A 19,537-nucleotide genomic window follows, 5' to 3' on the forward strand; every position below is an offset into this window, starting at 1 on the left:
TGTCTACTACTGCAAATCAAAGAAGCTTTTTTATTTTATGATTGTGTTCAGAATCTTTGTAAACTGTATTTTTGACTTAAGCGGAAACCGGTGCATCCTTGCTTTTAAGTGTATCCGGAACCACCTACTTTTAGAGTGTATGCAGAGCGTTGGAGGGTGAACTTGAACTGACCACATTTGGTTAGACCAATAAAAACTCCATTGTGATTTTACGATACAACTCTAAAGCGACCTTGTGGACATTCCAGTAATTCGCACATTACACCTGAAATTTTTGGGCCGTTGGACACACCACGTAGGACCAGTACAAAACCACATTTACCACATACTAAACTATCCTAGCTATACTAACTATACTACCTTTGAACTCTTGGTCAAGTACCTCGTGCCAGGACCGACCTTGGAAAGACTGCTCTTGCAAAGTGACCTAAAACATCCCCTTGGGGCGCTTTACATTTGAACGTCATAACCATCCATTATCTGCCTGTAACTGTTTTAACTTGATTTTTCTTGTTGATCTTCATGGTTGTATTTCAGTGTCTTGCTCAAGAGTACATTGCCAGGGGATTAGGGATGCACCAATACAGATACCAGGCTAAAATACAATATCGGTATGGGAGAATTTTATATTATTAATATTAAAATCTGATACCAAGAAACACGTCTAACATGCCAGAAATAAAACCCTGACCGTAACCTTAACCACTGAACCAAAAAAGCTTTTATCCCCAATTGGACACGCTGTCCCCGATCAGACCCAGACATCCGCTCCGAACACAGACACAGACACACACAGCTGACTGATGGTCTCCAGCACGTCTCCTTCCTGTCCCCTCTCTCCGCTGCTCCTCGGCAGGGTCTGAGCTGGTGCTCATTGTAGGTGACACAGCGGCTCTGGTCCGGGCTCCCCGCCCCGTACAGGTGGCACAGCTGCCGCATGGCACTCAGCTGGCCTATAGGGTGGAAGGCAAACAAAATCAGGGGTGGGAAATAACTTGGTACTTTTACTTAAGTTTGAAGCGAAAAGGGTGGTGTGGCTTCTGATAAATCCCTTCACCGAGTGCCATAATATTCTAGGATCCTTTACTGTGTTAACATTAATTCTCAAAAATTTTGTGAGTTTTTCTCTGAATTCGGTACAGAAGTCTTCGTTTTTTTAGTAGCGACGAGTTAAATCACCACCTGGGGGCTCTTGTGGTCAGTTTACCAAACGAAGTTGTGAAAGAGATACCTTTATGATCGGAGAGAGCCATGGGTAATAAACAGGGGTGCAGTCGTAATATGGGCGGAGGCCAAACGGTATCCTATTATTATGCAAAGTCTAGGCACTTATCACCTAGACTTTGCATAATAATAGGATGCACGCACTTCGAAGCCCAAACGCCGTTTGACCACGGTTGCCCAGCACTGCACCACTGGTAATAAAGAGACATCAAAGCTGTCGAAGAGATTGGGAGAAGAGAATAAGTAGTCAATCCTTATGTCTGGCAGAGACAGGAAAAGTCCTTTAACACTATCAGTGCCGGCCTTGTTTACCTTTTTACCCCGTTGAATGCCATCATCCACTTCAATGTTAGCGTTAAAAACGCATAATCTATGTTTTAAATTATGGCTATGTGTCTAATCTGCCCGTCGCTTATCAATGACTTGTTTGCAGTCAACATTGTCGAAACGGATAGTTTTTTTTAATCGGTTCATATCCTTTTTATTATCATTCTCTCGAAAATTTTCTGAAAAAATTGAAAGATTCCCCCATTGGAGAATTATCCGATGTTTTTCCCAATATATTTATCATTATTATCCTTCATTATTATCATGAGTAACATTTATTGTATACTTTTATTGCATGAGTTAATTATTATCTGGTGCCGCCTAGTGGACGCACTTTGGAGTACGTATTGCGACTCTGAGCAGGTAAGCTGTCTCTGCGCCAGCGCGTCGCGCTATTTAAGTGACACTCTCAGCCTAGACTGTAAGGTGAAAAGCCCTGTGGGCGAACTCTTGACTGGCCAACGGTACGTTGCATTGGATGCGCCGTTAATATCCGCATTTCTCTTTAATTCATATATCTAGTTAATTAATGCCGTTTATTTCCTTTCCTTTGTATAGGTAAATAATCTGACTAGCGTTGGAATGAACACTGACTAACGCTTGACTAACGTCTGATTGTATGCTGACTGACTAAACGCTGACTGAATGTACATGCAGACCAACTAATGTCTGGCTACACTGTTACCTGGCTAAAACGTCTGGCTACACTATCAAGTACCGGTTGCTAAATTGCAACCTAACTATCAACAAACTATCATCAGAGACGACTTGGTTGAACATTACCAATACCATATCGACCTCTACTAACATTATCCACTAATGCTTGGATGTAAGCTACTACTGACTATCAGCTACAAGCTAACCACTTGTTTAATTGACCACCTGGTGATTATTATAACAAGGATGAATTGGATGCTGGACATCAAAGTCCTAATAAACGAATATTCTCGAATACACTAGACACGTTGTCATTTGTCGGCCTATTTATGAATAGTTTTCAAATAAACGCTAGATTATCGATAGTATATGTGTACTTATGCACGCTATAGAGGCGGGCTGAAAAATCTATTATCCATTTCCTCAAGATCACACACACACACACACACATGCACACACACAGCACATGCTGATATCTCAGTGAATACAGGTCTGATTATCCTAAAACTGGTAACATAGACTCCTTACCTTAGATCAGATGTTCTCCAAAAAGATTATTCCAATTCCTGATCGCCATTCCAAATATCGATCACGTTTATTGATTGATTATTGGCTGCTGTAAATATATATTCCAGGCTGCTTTCCAACTCGCGATCAGATCCCTCATCATCAGACGGCTCGCCAGCACAATGGAGCCAGTTGGTCACCCCCACAGGGATCTCCCAGTATAATCGACTGACCTGCAGTTACACAGAGATAGACGATAGGGGGCGGTTTTTTCCCATCTGAGCTCCTAGAGAGTCTGCTGTACCAATGGGAGACTCGGTTGATGAAATATGAATTCAGATCGCTAATAAAAAAATCAAACGACAATACACGTCGTCGGCACTCAACGGGGGGTCTGATAAGACGAGAATACACGTCGTCTGCATTCAAAGTGTTAAGGTAGGGTTAACTAGGCGCCATAGGTCAGTTAGGTCAGTATTGCAGGCCCAGGCCCGAAGGGCAGCGGAGGATTGCTTTTGATTGTGTGTCTCTGAGGTTCCGGATCTGTCAATCGTTGAGTACCAACACGTATTAAAATCGCCCCAAAATGGGTTCGGAACATGCGATTTTCCTGTTAGAGTACTCAACTTTTGCCATCGTTATCCTTCCCTCTGTATCAGCCCAAGCATCCAACACCTTAATATCTAAATTACGTGTTGTCACAATGGCGACACCTCACGTCTTGTTGATCACGGAGGATATTACATGATAAAATCAGTTCGCTAACCTTGCTAATCAGTCTTCATGAGGTGGGTTTAATTTAGAAGAGCCAAATCTATAATTTTTCTTTTCAGCAGACCCAGCACACTGTTACGTTTATGTGGTGTATTTAAACCACCCGTATTCCAGATTAGTGTGTTAAAATGAGCCATAGTCATATTTGTATGTGTGTATGTCAACATACCAAAGCAGCCAAGCAAGGATCGAGAAATGCGGGTCCCGAGAGGTCCAGTCCAGCTGTAATATACCCTTGATACTGGAGGAAGAACAAATACACAGGCACCAATAGAGGTACCGACATGCAACAGTAAAATCTGTAACCATAAAACCCACCCTCCCCTTCCTCATTCTACATCTATATTCTACCCTGTTAACCTTATGGGTTCCTATCCCCTTAACCGCAATGACTAACCCGGTAAAGGTAGTCAACCGGACATTAATTTCTATTGTGATCATAGATTCATGTAACCGCCCCTCCCCCCATAACGTGAATGAATGAATGAATGAATGAATGAAAACTTTATTTAACAGATTGCAGAATGGGTACAATGCAGTACGGCTCAATACACACAATTGTTAAGGGGATGCAGACCTGAGAAAGACGTTTGTCTTGTTTACATCAGGGTCCCCCATTTTCAATTCATATAGACATTTATGACATACACAACATACGTGACATTTATGGCATAGGGACATATAGGACATTTGTGACATAAACGGTATTCAAATATACAGTACTGTTACCCCTAGATCCTGACAGAGTATATACATATGATGGGGAGGGGACTGTACATTAATAATAATAATAATAATCTTCATTTATATAGCACCTTTCATACACGGAGTGCAGCTCAAAGTGTTTAACAGAGACACGTCTTCTTTAAACAAGTCAAGAAGAAAAAAAAAGAAAAAATACATAGTAACACAGTAAGTCAAGAAAAAACAAGAATACCATAAGCTCAAAATAAATGCATGCATGCATGCAACACTCCCAGACGTACCCCACGCAAAGGTAAGGAAAAACTCACTAAAACCTAACAATAGGAAAAAATGCTCCACAGGCAGTGTGGAGGAGAGAAACCTTAGAAGGGCCAATTCAAGGGGGGATCTCCCTTCTTAGATGTCGGTGATATTAGTGTTGCATGTTGCATTAAAAAGAGGCGAACAGCTGGTAAGCATGCACCCATGTGTGTAGTGAAACACAGATGAGTGCATGCGATAGCAACTGAACATTTTGAAAATTTTTATATAGAGCTGATAGTGATAACAACTGAACATTTTATAAGATTAAAGATAGAACTGATAGCGGCTCCAGCCGAAGCAGCAGGGGTGCATCCTCCAGGGACGTTCCACACTCCGGCCACCACTCCGAGACAGCTGAAGATGTCCCGCATCCCCCCGGCCATCACGGGACGTCGAACACTCCGGCCACCACCACGAGACAGCCGGAGACAGGGGGGCACGCAGAGGGGCCAGCAGGGGTCGCATCCTGGGTGGGCGTCATCACGGGACGTCCAGCACTCTAGTCATCACTCCAGCCGGCGATAGGGAGACAGGGGGGCACGCAGAGGGGGATCGCATCCTGGGTGGGTGTGGGTGGGTGTCACTCCAGGACAGCCACCCACAGGGAGACAGGGAGACGGGAAAGGCGTTAGACTGCATGCGTGATTGTGATGGTGATGGGCAAACATAGCAATAGATACATGTGGTAGCATATATGAATAAAGCATATTTTGTGAATACAATAGAACAGTCAGTTTTGAGGAATTGCCTCCTTGTAGGTGAGTGACACTGCTGGCCCGATGAGACTGACCGCGCAGCATGTCAGGGACAGAGAGTACAGATATGAGAGCCCTTCTGTACGTTTTGAGGGGTTGTTTCCTTATAGGTGAGTGACAGTGCTAACAGTGCTGGCTTGGAAAAACCCGCCCGCTCAGCATGTCAACAAATTAAAACGATTTTTTTTTATTTTAATTTTAATTTTTTTTACTTGAGATTTTAAAATCAGCTAAAAACAGACCATCTGGGCCTCTCTCTCTCACAGATCATCTGGGCCTCTCATGGACCATCTGGGCCTCTCTCGCGGACCATCTGGGCCTCTCACAGAAACAAATAAAAAAGAATTAAAAAATTTATTGGGATTTTAAAATCAGCTAAAAGCAAGAGTATAAAAATATGTCTTGAGCTGTGCTTTAAAGCTATCTACAGAGGCTGCCTGTTTTATATGTAGTGGGAGATTATTCCACGCAGTCGGCCCATAGAAACAAAAAGCTGCTTCGCCATATTTTTTATATTTCATTGTAGGCACTTCGAGCAGGTCCGCACTAGAGGACCTGATGGGGGCGGTTTGGAACATATCTATGTAAGCAGTCGCAGAGATAAGATGGTGCCAGACCATTAAGAGCTTTAAAAACAAGCAGGAGAATTTTTAAATCAATCCTAAAGACAACCGGGAGCCAATGCAGTGAAGCTAAAACTGGAGTAATATGTTCCCTCATCTTAGTTCTAGTTAAAATTCTGGCTGCCGAATTTTGGACAAGTTGTAATCTGTCAGTTGTTTTCTTTGGAAGGCCAGAATAAAGTGCATTACAATAATCAAGCCGAGAGAAAACAAAAGCGTGGATTAGCGTTTTTGCATCATCCAGGGACACATAGGCTCTAATTCGTGCAATATTTCTAAGATGAAAGAAGGCAATCTTCGTGACATGATTAATGTGTGTATTAAAATTCAATTCAGAATCAATAATAACCCCCAGGTTCTTTACTGCAGTGTTATTTTCTACGTTCAGGTTACCCAGTCTACTTTTGATCAGTTCTCTCTGCTCACTAGACCCCACTATGAGAACTTCCGTCTTATCCTCATTTAGCTTGAGAAAATTCTCACTCATCCAGCCTTTTATGCTGGACAAACAGGTCAACAGCGGGTCTAGAGCACAGGGCTTGTCTGGAGCTACGGAGAGGTAAAACTGGGTATCATCAGCATATAAATGGAAGTTAACTCTATGATTGGTAATAAGTCCACCCAGCGGCAGTATATACAGGAAGAACAATAAAGGGCCAAGAATGGATCCCTGCGGGATACCAGAACAGATGGTGTGTTTGTCGGAATCATAATTCGCTAGATTGACAGAGTAGCTTCTACCTGTTAAGTAGGAATGAAACCAGGACAAGGCCGTGCCTGACAGACCTATCCAATACTCGAGGCGGTGCATTAGAATTGTGTGGTCAATTGTGTCAAACGCAGCCGTTAAATCTAGGAGTAGGAGAACGGATACCTCTTTATTGTCCGCAGACACCCTAAGGTCGTTAATTACCTTTACAAGTGCTGTCTCAGTGCTATGGCCCCTCCGGAAACCAGATTGGAATTTGTTATGGACCCTATTTTTCTGTAAAAACGCATCCAGTTGATAAAAAATAGTCTTTTCTAAGACCTTGCCCAAAAAAGGGAGATTAGAGATAGGTCTATAAATAATAATAATAATAATAATCTTCATTTATATAGCACCTTTCATACACGGAGTGCAGCTCAAAGTGCTTAACAGAGACACGTCTTCTTTAAACAAGCCAAGAAGAAGATACAAAAAAAAATACATAGTAACACATAGTAGTAGTATAGTTACTCAACACAGAGGGATCAAGGTTGTGTTTCTTTAGTAAGGGCCTAACTACAGCAATTTTTAGTGAGTCTGGAAAGACGCCTGATTTGAGAGAGCTGTTTACAATTTTAAGGATATCTCCAACCACACTGTCTAAAACCTCTTTGAGGAAGGGGGTGGGAATGGCATCCAAAGAACAGGAGGATGATGACATTTGCGATATGGTTTTGCGGAGTTCCTTTTCATCAATTTCACAGAACGATGCTAGACTTCCCCTGGAGCGATTTATCCTGTTGCATATAGCACTACTAGCGGCATTTGTAGTTTGAGAGTTTGTGCTAAGAGCATCACTAACAATACTAGCACGAATGTTAAGAATTTTATTATCAAAAAAGGATGCAAACTCATTACACTTATCTTTAGTGGCAGCGAGCGACTGCTTGTAGGACTGGGGGGGATTTAAAAGATGTTCAATGGTGGAAAATAAAACTCTGGCATTTGTCTTATTCTCATTAATAATGTCTGAGAAATACGTCTGTCTTGCCAGACGCATGGCTTTGTTGTAGGCAACTGTAGATTGCTTTAAAGACTGTAGGTGGACAGTGAGCTTGGTTTTTCTCCAAACTCGCTCCACTCTACGACATTCCCTCTTAAGTGAACGCATATGTTCGGTGATCCAGGGTGTTATTCTGGCTTTATGCCTCCTCTTGGTTTTCAAGGGAGCCACTTTGTCAAGAGCTGACCTTACTTTAAGACTAAAATGTTGAACCATATCATTTACTGAGGAAGATTCAGGTAGGGGGGGGCGCACGTACCAGATGACTAGGGAACTCACTGGCTGCTGACGGGCTAAAGAAACGTTTTTTAATAGTATAGTCTGTACTGTTTTTCTCAAGATCAGGGACAGTCATACTAAAACATAGCAGATGGTGGTCAGATAGCTCCGGCCTTTCAATCATTTTGTCGACAGTGATTCTCATACCTCTAGAGATCACCAAGTCTAGGGTGTGGCCGTGTTTATGTGTGGGGCCGACAACATGCTGAATAAAATCAAAAGAGTACAACAACTGTAGGAAGCCCACAGCTTCAGTATCCGATACATTCTCCACATGAAGGTTTCCGTCGCCTGTTATCAGGGTTCTGTCGTAGTTAGTGGAACAGATAGATAGAAGTTCAGCTATTTCTGTTAAAAATAAGGTTTTACTGAGCTTTGGAGGACGATAAATAGTCATTATTAGCACAGGGGATTTACTCTCAAGTATGGTGGCCTGGTATTCAAATGATGAATATTTGCCAAGAATCAGAGGTTTACATTTTAAAGTGTCTGAGAAAATATTTGCCAGTCCACCTCCTTTCTTGCCCTCACGTATGGAGTGCACAAAACTATAACCCGCGGGGCAGGCAGCGGCCAAAGTTACCGCTCCATCAGAGCCAAGCCATGTCTCCGTTAGAAAGATAATATCTAATTTCTCATCGCAGATGATGTCACTCACCGATGAGGACTTGTAGAGAAGTGACCTAATGTTAAATAGGGCCATCTTTATCCCATGACCATGGCACTTTACTGGACTGTAATACTTTAAAGGTCGGAGGTCTGTCAAATTTGCTTTACCAGATGCTCTATTTTGATGTCTATTGCTAATTATTGTAGGAATGGGATGAAATGGTAGAGGTAACTTTGATGATAAAATTGAAGAAGATATTAGCGGGGCACTATTTTCCTGATTACTAAGCTGCCCAAGCCTGGGCTGGGGAGAGAGTTGAAGGAGGTGAGTTAATTGAGTTACTGTAGAACTTGGGCATACAGAGCATCAATTTACAGGCTTTTGGAGAAATGAAAAGAGGGCTTGCAATGTATCAGAAATATTCATAGAGAGCAGCTTGGCTCCAGACCTGTTTAAATGTACTCCATCCCTATTGAAGAGGTCATATCTGTCATAACAAATAGTGAAGTTATCTATGTAGGCAATGTTCCAGAACCAGCAGCTTTCCTTCAGCCACAGATGTAGTTGGTGAAGGCGACTGTATTTCATATCCCCACGATATAGGCAGGGTAGGGGCCCTGAGATGGCTATGGTCTTACCAGTCTCCCAGAGACTGAGTGTCCATTAATCTATTGAACTCCTCTTTTATCAGCTCTGATGCATCAGCTTTGATATCATTGGCTCCAATGTGAGGGCGGAGGGGTTTTCCGTCGGAGGCGTTTACATTGGGTTAACGAGGACGAGGGACAGGAACGCTTCCTATTAGCTCCCTGTGCAGGCGGTGGCTTTAGACTGGTTTGACCAGCTTGTGGATAGATTGGGGGAACAGATTGGGGGGACCCCGTCGCTGTCCCAGAGCGGCGATCCACAAACCGGGAAGCCAGTGTGGGGGGGGATCCTGCATATTCAGGACGTCGTATCTGTGGATCCTCTCGGGCTCTCGAATGTGTAACCTACCGGCATTGGACCAACCCTCCACATGCTTACGCCGAGGAGTGGAGGTGGCACGAAGCTTGGGCCTAGCTCCCTGGAGTGACCAGGGTTCCTCTGACTGCCCAGGAGCCTCCGGAGCTCCGTCTGGGCTGGAGAGACTATTGCTATCCAAAAGAAGAGTACCCATGGAGCTGGTTGACAGGACAGCGATTTCTTTCGCCTGTGTTGAGGCGATGGTTGAGAACTCCATGACAAGCTTGTTTTTCTCACTAAGCTCGGATTTTAGCTGAGAGATGTTCTCGTTCAGCTTTGAAATGGTAAGGTTGCATGACTCACACATAGCTGTCATACGGGTTGCTGTATATTTCCTAGGATATCGATGGTCTAAAAGACTAGCCAGTAGCGTTTAGCTGTAGCTATGAAACAACAAGCTCCTCGATGGTCTAAAAGACCAGCCGGTAGCGTTTAGTTGTAGCTATGAAACAACAAGCTCCACTAGCTTAGCTCACGTTGAGCAGGGTCAGCAGAACCAGCTAGCTCTTCCGGAGCTCCTGGCTAATTGCTAACAGAGCCAGCTAAGCTAGGCTACTGTTAACAGAGCAGAGCATACATTCAGAGAGGTTCTCAAAACAGTATAAGTAGTCCACTGTTTTTAAAGCAGATTAGATAAAACAGACCTTTTCAACTGGTAGTGCAATTCCATGCTAAAAATCCATTAAAATCCAATAAAATTCAGTAAAATCCAACAAACAATTCAGGAGCTGTGAGTTCGAGTAGTACTTGCCTGTGATGTCACTTCCTGATTGTCCACCGTTGTCAAAGTGGGCAGGGGTGAGGTGGGTTCTGGGGGTAAGGTCAAGTAGTAGTTTGTTTGTTTTGTGATGTTTGTAATCTTGTTTTTAGCGCCTTTGAGGTCCTTTGGTACCATGAGGTGCACGCATTAGGAGGGGGTGGGTGGGTGGGAGAGAAATATACATACGGCGGGGAGGGAATATATACATGCGGTGGGGAGGAGACTGTCTATTAGGAGGTGGTGGGGGTTTTGCAGCCTCCCGTAGGTGCTCTTTAAGAGCGGTTTTGAATGTAGGTAGGGATTCACATTCCTTTACAGCTTTGGGTAGGGCGTTCCACATTGATGTGGCATAATTGCGAAATGTGTTTAGTCCCTTGTTTGAGCCGAATCTGGGTTTAACATGATTTGTTGAGCTTCCTCTGGTGTAGTGGTTGTGGTATTCACTGACCTTTGGGAAGTATTTTGACATGTACATGGTCAAATAGTGTATCTTGTAGACCAGGCCCATTGCAAGTTGCTGTACTCTGTCGTCTACTCTAAGCCATCCTAGGTTGTCAAAGTGGGCAGGGGTGAGGTGGGTTCTGGGGGTAAGGTCAAGTAGTAGTCTGACCAGTTTGTTTTGTGATGTTTGTAATCTTGTTTTTAGCGCCTTTGAGGTGCTTTGGTACCATGAGGTGCATGCATAGTCGTAGTACCCTTGAATGAGTGCTCCTGCCAGAGTCTTCAGGGTATTCTTGTTTACCAGAGAGGAGATCCGGTACAAGAATCTAGTTCGTTGGTTGACTTTTTTTATTACATTGGATGCCATTTTGTCACAGGAAAGATTTGCCTCTAGGATGGAACCCAGGTAGGTAATTTCGTCTTTCCTTGTGACAATATTGTCACCCACTGTAACTGAGAAGCCGTCGGTCTTGCTGAGTTTGTTATTTGAACCGAAGAGAATGGACTCTGTTTTGCCCATGTGTAATGATAGTTTGTTATCAGCGAGCCATATGCAGATTTTGCCTAGTTCCGTAATGAGTTGAACACCCCCACTAGTCTTATAACAGCAAAAACAGTAAAGTGAACCGAACGTTTCCATAGCACATATGAAGTAGACAAGACAGGCGATGTCTTGACCCTTAGGTGTATATAAATATATATATATATTGTGACGAGCCTGGTGGTGTTCAGGCTCGACACGGACCAAAACAAACAATTTCAATGCATAAAATATATTTATCGATTAATAGCACAAAGTCCGATGGCAATAGAGTAGTCGAATAATAGTCCAGGGTCAAAACACGTATCAGGCTCTCGTACAAAAAGGGAATGTTCAATACTCAGGGTTTGTCTTCCGGTCCAGGGTCAGATTCACAAGGGGGTATCTCAGCCAGTCCAGGGTCCAGTACCACAAACACCTTCTCGCTTTCACCTCTCCTTTCAACTACCTCTCACCTCACAAACTCCGTATAACACTCTCTCACTCTGCTCTCTGCGCCTTCCTCACCTCCACTCCACTCTGTCTCCTAGGGTTTTATGCTAGGTGTGTGTGTGTGGGATGTGGGTGATCACGTGGTGCACAGGTGTATTCCATCAGTCCTAATCAACTCCTTAATTAACTCTCCTCTGCCCGTGGCAGTAGTATCTCCCTTCCTCCACGTAGCCATGGGATGGGGGATGATATCTGCCACAATATATATATATATAGAGCACAGGAGTGCTCCACATATATACACCATAAGACATTTATTAAAATGGTAATTCGTTACGTGTTGCGTGGTGGCAAAGCGAGTTACACCTTCACTGATGAAAAGAGTGTTAGGAGAGTATTGTTTAGATCGGGTTCTTGCTATCAACTGGGGGGTTTCTAACGAGGGGGAGGGAATCAGGAGGTTTGAGGAGTTGACTGAAATGAAGGTGGAGGAGTCTGGGCTCTGGCTCAGCAAGTCCTGAATCCTTGGAGCATCCCCCGACGGACTTGTAGGCAGTTCTGCACTGGTGGAAGTGAAGTGTCCCTACAAGCACAGGGACTTGACCATTGCAGAGGCTAGTGAAAGCCCAGATTTCTATCTGGTGAGAGTTATCAGCTCAAGAAGTCCCACGTCTACTGGCACCAGACCGAGGGACAACTGCATCTGACAAATGGAGATATGTCTGATATGTCTATATCTGGTCATCTGGACAACACAGGACTGTGCAGTCATCCCAATCTCAAGACCAGAGGCATGGGGCAGCAACCTTGAAATTGTAGAGCATTTTTTCAAGCTACACATGCTTCCGAAGTTGCCTTTCATATCCCGTTCTCCCGGGATGTGCTTGGTTTGTTCGGTGTGCTGGGTGTCACGGAAGGGAACCTGTCTCTGAAAGGGGTTGGAAGACCAACACATCGCCTGGAGTACTCTGCCTTGTTCCACTTAAAGAGGATGGGTCCCTTCACTTTTCCTTCCCCGCTCTCTCCTCCATGAGCTCAATGTAACACGGAAGTGCAGTGGTATCAGTGGCGGCTCGTGAATTCTTCACGGGGGGGGGGGGGGGCGGAATTAATTAGTATCCCCCTCTATCTCTCCTTCTCTCTCTTTCTCTCTCTCACACACAGCGCAACGTGGAATCGATTCGTTACACAATCAGACCTAGTGTATGTGTAGTATTATATACCAAGATTTGTATAACTTGTCATTTTAAACAAGTTACCATTCATTGTCTGGTTGATTATGATCCACCCGCAACGAAAACAAAAACACAGCATAAAGAGAGCGAGAGCGAGAGAGAGAGAGAGAGAGACCGAATTAACTCACTGTTTACATGGTCGAGACTGCATCCAGCTATTAGCTTGTTAGCATTGATAAAGTATATCCACTCCACTGTCCAGACTGTGTTGATGTCCATTGTCCATGCATGTCCACACTGCATCCATATATAGCTTGTTGTTATCGCCATGCTCTAAGACAAACTCTAACCTTAACCAACTTTGAAAGAGTGCCTAAGCTTAACCGTCAAAAGAACTTGCCGTCACGCTCTAAGACATATAGCTGCATCACAACAACACAACAGCTACAACAGAAACTGGCGTTGGCCAATCAGAGAGAGCGTATCCGCGAAATGCGGCTACGGAAAAAACTGTCGTCGGCCAATCAGAGAGCGTCTCCGAGAAATGCGGCTACGGAAATTATAGACGCTACTGCTTAGACCGCTTCAAAACGCGCCTGTGTTCCATCATAATACATCATATTTCAACGCACAACGCGTTACGCACTGATTGGCTGCGACGGATACAGCGATGAAACAGTGCACGGCGTGCACGCGCACTCAAAGCGCTATTGCGTCTAGCCCGAGAGAAATACGGCTAGGAGAATATGCGGCTACGGTAACGGAACGTATTCTCTATCAGACAGTGAGTCACTTCCTGTTCAGGAAAACGATTATTTATATTTGATATATTAACGTTATATTGTGCATTGGAAACACAAACACTTAAAATGAGTAAATATTATTCATTTTAAACATGTTTATATTATTTATAGGGCTATAAAACAAAAAACTAAAAATAAATATTTCTTATTCCTCTTTCTTTTAACCAGGGTTAACCAGGGGGCCAGCCGCCACTGAGTGGTATATAGATACCCGGGACCTTAACACTTTCCGTGCCACGGGTCCGGTGCTCCGGAACCCTGTTGCGTGCCAACGCCCACTTCAATGATAGAGCTCTCATATTTGCGAACGCATAAACTATATCTTAAATTATGGCTATGTGTATAATATGGCCGTCGCTTATCAATGACTTGTTTGCAGTCAACATTGTCGAAACGGATTGTTTTTTTAATTGGTTCATTTCCGTTTTATACCATTTTGAAAAACGCTTGTTTTATGAAAGTTCCAGAATTTTTTTTCATTTTTCGGCCTAAAATTTATGAATAGTTTTCAAATAAACGCTAGATTATCGATAGTATATGTGTACTTATGCACGCTATAGAAGCGGGCTGAAAAATCCATTATCCATTTCCTGATCAGCACACACACACACACACGCACACACACACATAGGGCCCACGTTGATATATAGGTGAAAAAAGCTCAGATTATCCCAATACTGGTAAAATAGATTCCTTACCTCAGATCAGATGTTCTCCAAAAAGATTATTCCAATTCCTGATCGCCATTCCAAATATCGATCACGTTTATTGATCCAACGCTGGGTGGTCGAAACACCGATTCCACGCTGTTCTGATGGTCCACAATGAATCCGATCGGCTCGAGTTACATGCCTGAGAAGTCAAATGTGGAAGCAGGATTTTTCTTTTTCATGCGTTTCATTCAATCCAATCCAAAGGGGTGCAGTACCACACGGAGAGACAATAGGGGGCAGTATTTTCCCAATGGAGCTCAGACATGAACTAACGAGAAATGTCGTCATTGGCACTCAAAGTGTTAATGGTCAAGTGACCCATATATCCTGACATTGACCATCATACAACATACTGGGCCCACACTTCAGTTATCAACACATTGATATCTTCTTGGTGAACGCATGTTACAAGTTGACCCGTTCGTTAACACATTAACTGCCACGGAGTTTGAGCATCTTATACCATTCTCTGCCAGCACTGTAAGTCTATGGAGATGTTCACCTATGGTGACGTCAGCCTCCTCTTACCGTTGGGCGATGACACTGGAGCAAAAAGATCCCAGTTATTTGATGGGGATCGAGGCGATCCATTTCCGGTTTGTATACTACTAATACACGCCCAAATCATGTCTATTATTGAGTTATGGCAGCGATCCATATCCACGGTGTGTGGCTAGAGTCCTGCAACGATATGAGAGTGGCCGGACGTATTTAGGAGACGCACCAATATCCAACCGGCATTTCCGGTTTGGCAACTCGCCGATCATCCACCAGGGGGCAGTATTGAAGTGTTGCAGAGTTGTGCCGAGTCCCACAGCATCAGACATGGCTCCGTGAGGGAAATATGAATACCATGGCGAAAATATGAAATATGATCAAAATAATGTCGTACGCCGTGATCTGGCAGAATTCGCATGAACTTGAAACCTGTTGTACGACGTTTTTGGCACAGGAAGTGTTAATTCATATAGAAATAGAACGCTCCCTTTCTTCGAACAACGCTCACATTTTTGTGTCGAGGGTCAGATTGGGTTTACAAGATATAATAACCTAGACTTCGTCGAATTGAGCTAAAGTACCCGGATGCGCTGGTCTGTATTCCGCCATTTTACCACAACATCGTTGTAAAGATCTATAATGTTTGTGTAACTGAGGGGTACAATTCCCTGACTGTATTGATAAGTATGGTATCATTAAACCACTACCGCTTTATGTACTTTAACTACTGGCCATACAGTACACAATATCTAAATATGATGAACACTTTCCCACCATGAAACCAGGTCCACACAAAGGTAATAATCCAATATTTAATATATAGCAAAAGGTACATATAATATTCACCATTACATTTATGATTTGAATGCTCTTGTAAGGCAAATGAGTACTCGTAGGCAAATCAACACTGAATGTCCAATCTCTGGTTACGCAGGAAGCAAGTATACAACCTGGCTCTTAGGGAATTATATCTATGGTCACTTAATGATTATAGCTGGATATACTGTAGGGGTCCTGCCGGTTGTAAGCCGGTAGGGGGGGTAGGAGAGCCGTCGGCCGTATCCCGTCTGGTCAACGATTTCTAGGGAGACTTCACGTACAGAAGACAGTGCAGTAGAATCTTGATCCACAGATGAATACACCTTGGCTCTCTTGTAGGCTGTAGCTGTAGCTCCACAGTGAAGAAGAAGCGAGGCGACCTCAGTCTGGTCTGAGCGCCGTCTCACCTTGACTCCCCTCGAGGTAGATCCAACACTCACCGGTGTTGGCGATTATCCGCTCCACAAATCAAAGTACCAAAGCAAATATATATTCCATGCCGCATAGGGCTCAGCAGTCGTCGGGTAGGTAATCCAATGTACAGGTCCACTCGGTCCTCGCCTAGAACTCCTCGGATGAAAGCACCACGTGTGGTCTGCCCAACCTGGTTAAGACTCTAGATAACACGAGGAAGCGTTGGAGATGCTGCTCACTTTAGAACTCTAACCGCACGATGCACCATACATAATAGACTATTATTACTTAATAGAAATACGGTGCCAAACTCTGGCAATTCAGCTATTAATTCGCACGAGGTCTCACTGCTATTCTAAGGCCAAACAGGCCATACTACACCGCACGCGGTATCGTGGGGTGAGGCTTCACGTTCTGTTACTTAGTTGGGTAGAAGGGTAAAGGACTAAGGGATAAGAGGAATTCTACATTTCTTGCGCCATATTTATATGCACAGTGGACAAGTAGTGCCACTCTGCTTTCGGTAGCCGTATTCCTGCGCGGAGCCGGGGCTAGTAAGGGCATGTCTCGTCGGTACCTTTGAACTTGAACGCCAGGGGCTGGTCCCTGGCGCCTGGTCCTTTTGTCCAATAAGAGAATGAACTATTATGGGCTGTAGTAGAATAAAGGAATATTCCGTGTATATGTACAAGGAATATACAAGGGATATCAAACGATATACAAATACTATTCAATATATATCCATAAATAAATATATATATTCGGTTTAATCTGATCCTTCACAACAGTTTGAATAACTGTCATGCTATGTACAACATTGTTTTTGAGGTAAACATTTATTTTTTATACGGTAAATAACGGTAAAAACACCTTCATACAAGCTGCACATTTGTTAAATCTGCATATTCAAGCAGTCGTCGAGAAAGAAGAACTACAATTTACTCAAGTCAGGTGGAAATATCCCGCTAGGTCAATTATCACACTTTTGATCCAACGATAGTCTAGTCGCCACAATTACAGGAACGAGCGGTGGACGTCATGTTAGTTTTATATGTTTAATGCAGGGTTTTGACCAAACATTTTCTAATTAATCTGGAAGACCACTATGATGGTGTAGTTTCTAAAGACACCAGTATGTGAAGCCAACCTGTGCTCTGTTAGCAGCAACAATAATACCTCCGGTCAGGGATTTTCAAAATAAAATAACGATTTTACATCATTCTAAAACACAACCGGGGTAAAGTTGGTTTGATATTGGATACACATATTCGATTTCTATCTTCAATACCATTGTCCCTTTGCATGTGGGGAAGTAAAAATCTGTATTTTAATACTCTGGCCTTTTTAAATTACCATTCAATAGTGTAAAATGGAAATCAATTAGAGTTCCAAAACCAATGCTCTTAATATCGGTTTACACTTATTTTAATTTATTTGTACCATAGGTAATGGTTATATGCATAAAAGCAATGTGTTCGAATACATTTTAAATAAATAACACAATTCAAGCACTTCAATCATCAACCTCACTTTGGATTGTGGGCAATTCTCTTTGGATTAAATTCTCAAAGGTATGTTGGCCATTACCATGCTCAATTATGTCTCATAAATTGTTGCAGTAATTTTTCGGTTGATACCATTTGATCAGCACCGATTTGGTGCACAATTTTAAAAATGTTGACCACTTAAGAATGAATGGTCAGAAATCCCTCTGAAATACCACATTAAGACACCAATACCTTGAGGAACTCCATAGAAAATGAATGTTGTGATTTGGTATCAAAAACCATTGACATTTGGAGATTATGTATTGGATGGCGATCACTTCTGCTCTAGATAGTGCTCAGAAACACCCTCCTTCTGGCCGATAGACCAAGGTAAGCCATACATGCTCTGAATGCTCTCAGTCTCAGTCTAGTTTGTGGTCGTAACGTTTCATGAGGCTGTGATGATCCTTGAGGTCACAACAGGTCATTTTATACAGTGCGGTTTTAAATGGTCTCACTACAATGAAATGACTAACATCATCGCTCATGAAGACAGTTGGTTACTATGGGGACTAACATCACACATGAAGACAGTTGGTTACTGTCTGTGCGCTCCGTCGAGACTGTGCTCTGTCGAGACTGTGCTTACTTTTGTTAATATTTATAGTTTTTAGAGTTTTGTTTGTACCAACTGTTGGTGCATTCAATGTGTATGACCGTCAGTCACTCATAGACATTGGATTACGGGAAACTTACCAACTGGATTACTCACTGGACCAGCTTTCCGAACCGCAAAAATGGCCTGAAGAGATTCTCCGGAGATTAGGACCAGATCCTTTGTTCCTTGATCCCAGGAACAAAGGACCCAGACGGCGAGGAAAGAGAGCTGGAGTCCGTAACAGGCTGAGATCCAGACGCCACCGAACACCATTACCCAGTATATTGCTAGCCAATGTACAATCAATTGACAATAAACTGGATGACATCCGAGCAAGGATTCAATACCAAAGAGACGTTAGGGACTGCAACGTTCTCTGCTTCACTGAAACGTGGCTCACGCCGGAGGTTCCAGACCACGCAATTCAACCAGCCGATCACTTCTTTATCCATCGCAAGGATCGGACAGCAGAGTCTGGTAAACAACGTGGAGGAGGTATTGCCTTCATGTTTAACAAAAATTGGAGCGATCCAACTAACGTGAAGGAATTATCCAACCACTGCTCCCCAGACCTGGAATATATAACCATCAAGTGTCGTCCTTTCTTCCTCCCGAGGGAGTTAACGGCGATCATCCTTGTAGGAGTGTATATTCCACCGCAAGCCAGCAACAACGCTGCGCTCTCCAGACTCCACGACGAGGTAAATAGAATACAAGCGACGAACGTTAACGCCGCCATTTTGGTGCTGGGCGATTTCAACAGCGCCAATCTGAGAAAGGTATTACCTGACTTCTATCAGCATGTGACTTGCAACACCAGAGGCGGTAACATCCTAGATCACTGTTACACGCAATTTAAAGGTGGCTACAAGGCTCATTCTGATAGTGGCTTTGGTAAATCAGATCACGTGTCAATCTTTCTTTCACCAAAGTACAAACAGAGAATTAAAAGTACTCCTGTAGTCTCGCGAGAGGTGCAGAAATGGGATTTGACGTCAGAGGAGACGCTCCGGTCTGTGTTTCACTGCACAGACTGGAATGTGTTCCGCGACACAGATAACATTAATGTCTACACGGAAACAGTGCTGGACTATGTTTGTACTAGGGTGGAAGAAACAATCCCCACTACCAAAATGAGAGTTTACCCAAATCAAAAACCCTGGGTAGACAAATCCGTCCGTGAAGCTCTGAGAGAGCGCACCAAAGCATACAACGACGGCCTAGTGGCAGGCAACATGAATGACCACAAGGTGGCGCGATACAACGTAAGGAGGAC

Source organism: Notolepis coatsorum (genome assembly GCF_963971535.1).
Source record: "Notolepis coatsorum genome assembly, chromosome: 5".
Lineage (NCBI taxonomy): Eukaryota > Metazoa > Chordata > Actinopteri > Aulopiformes > Paralepididae > Notolepis > Notolepis coatsorum.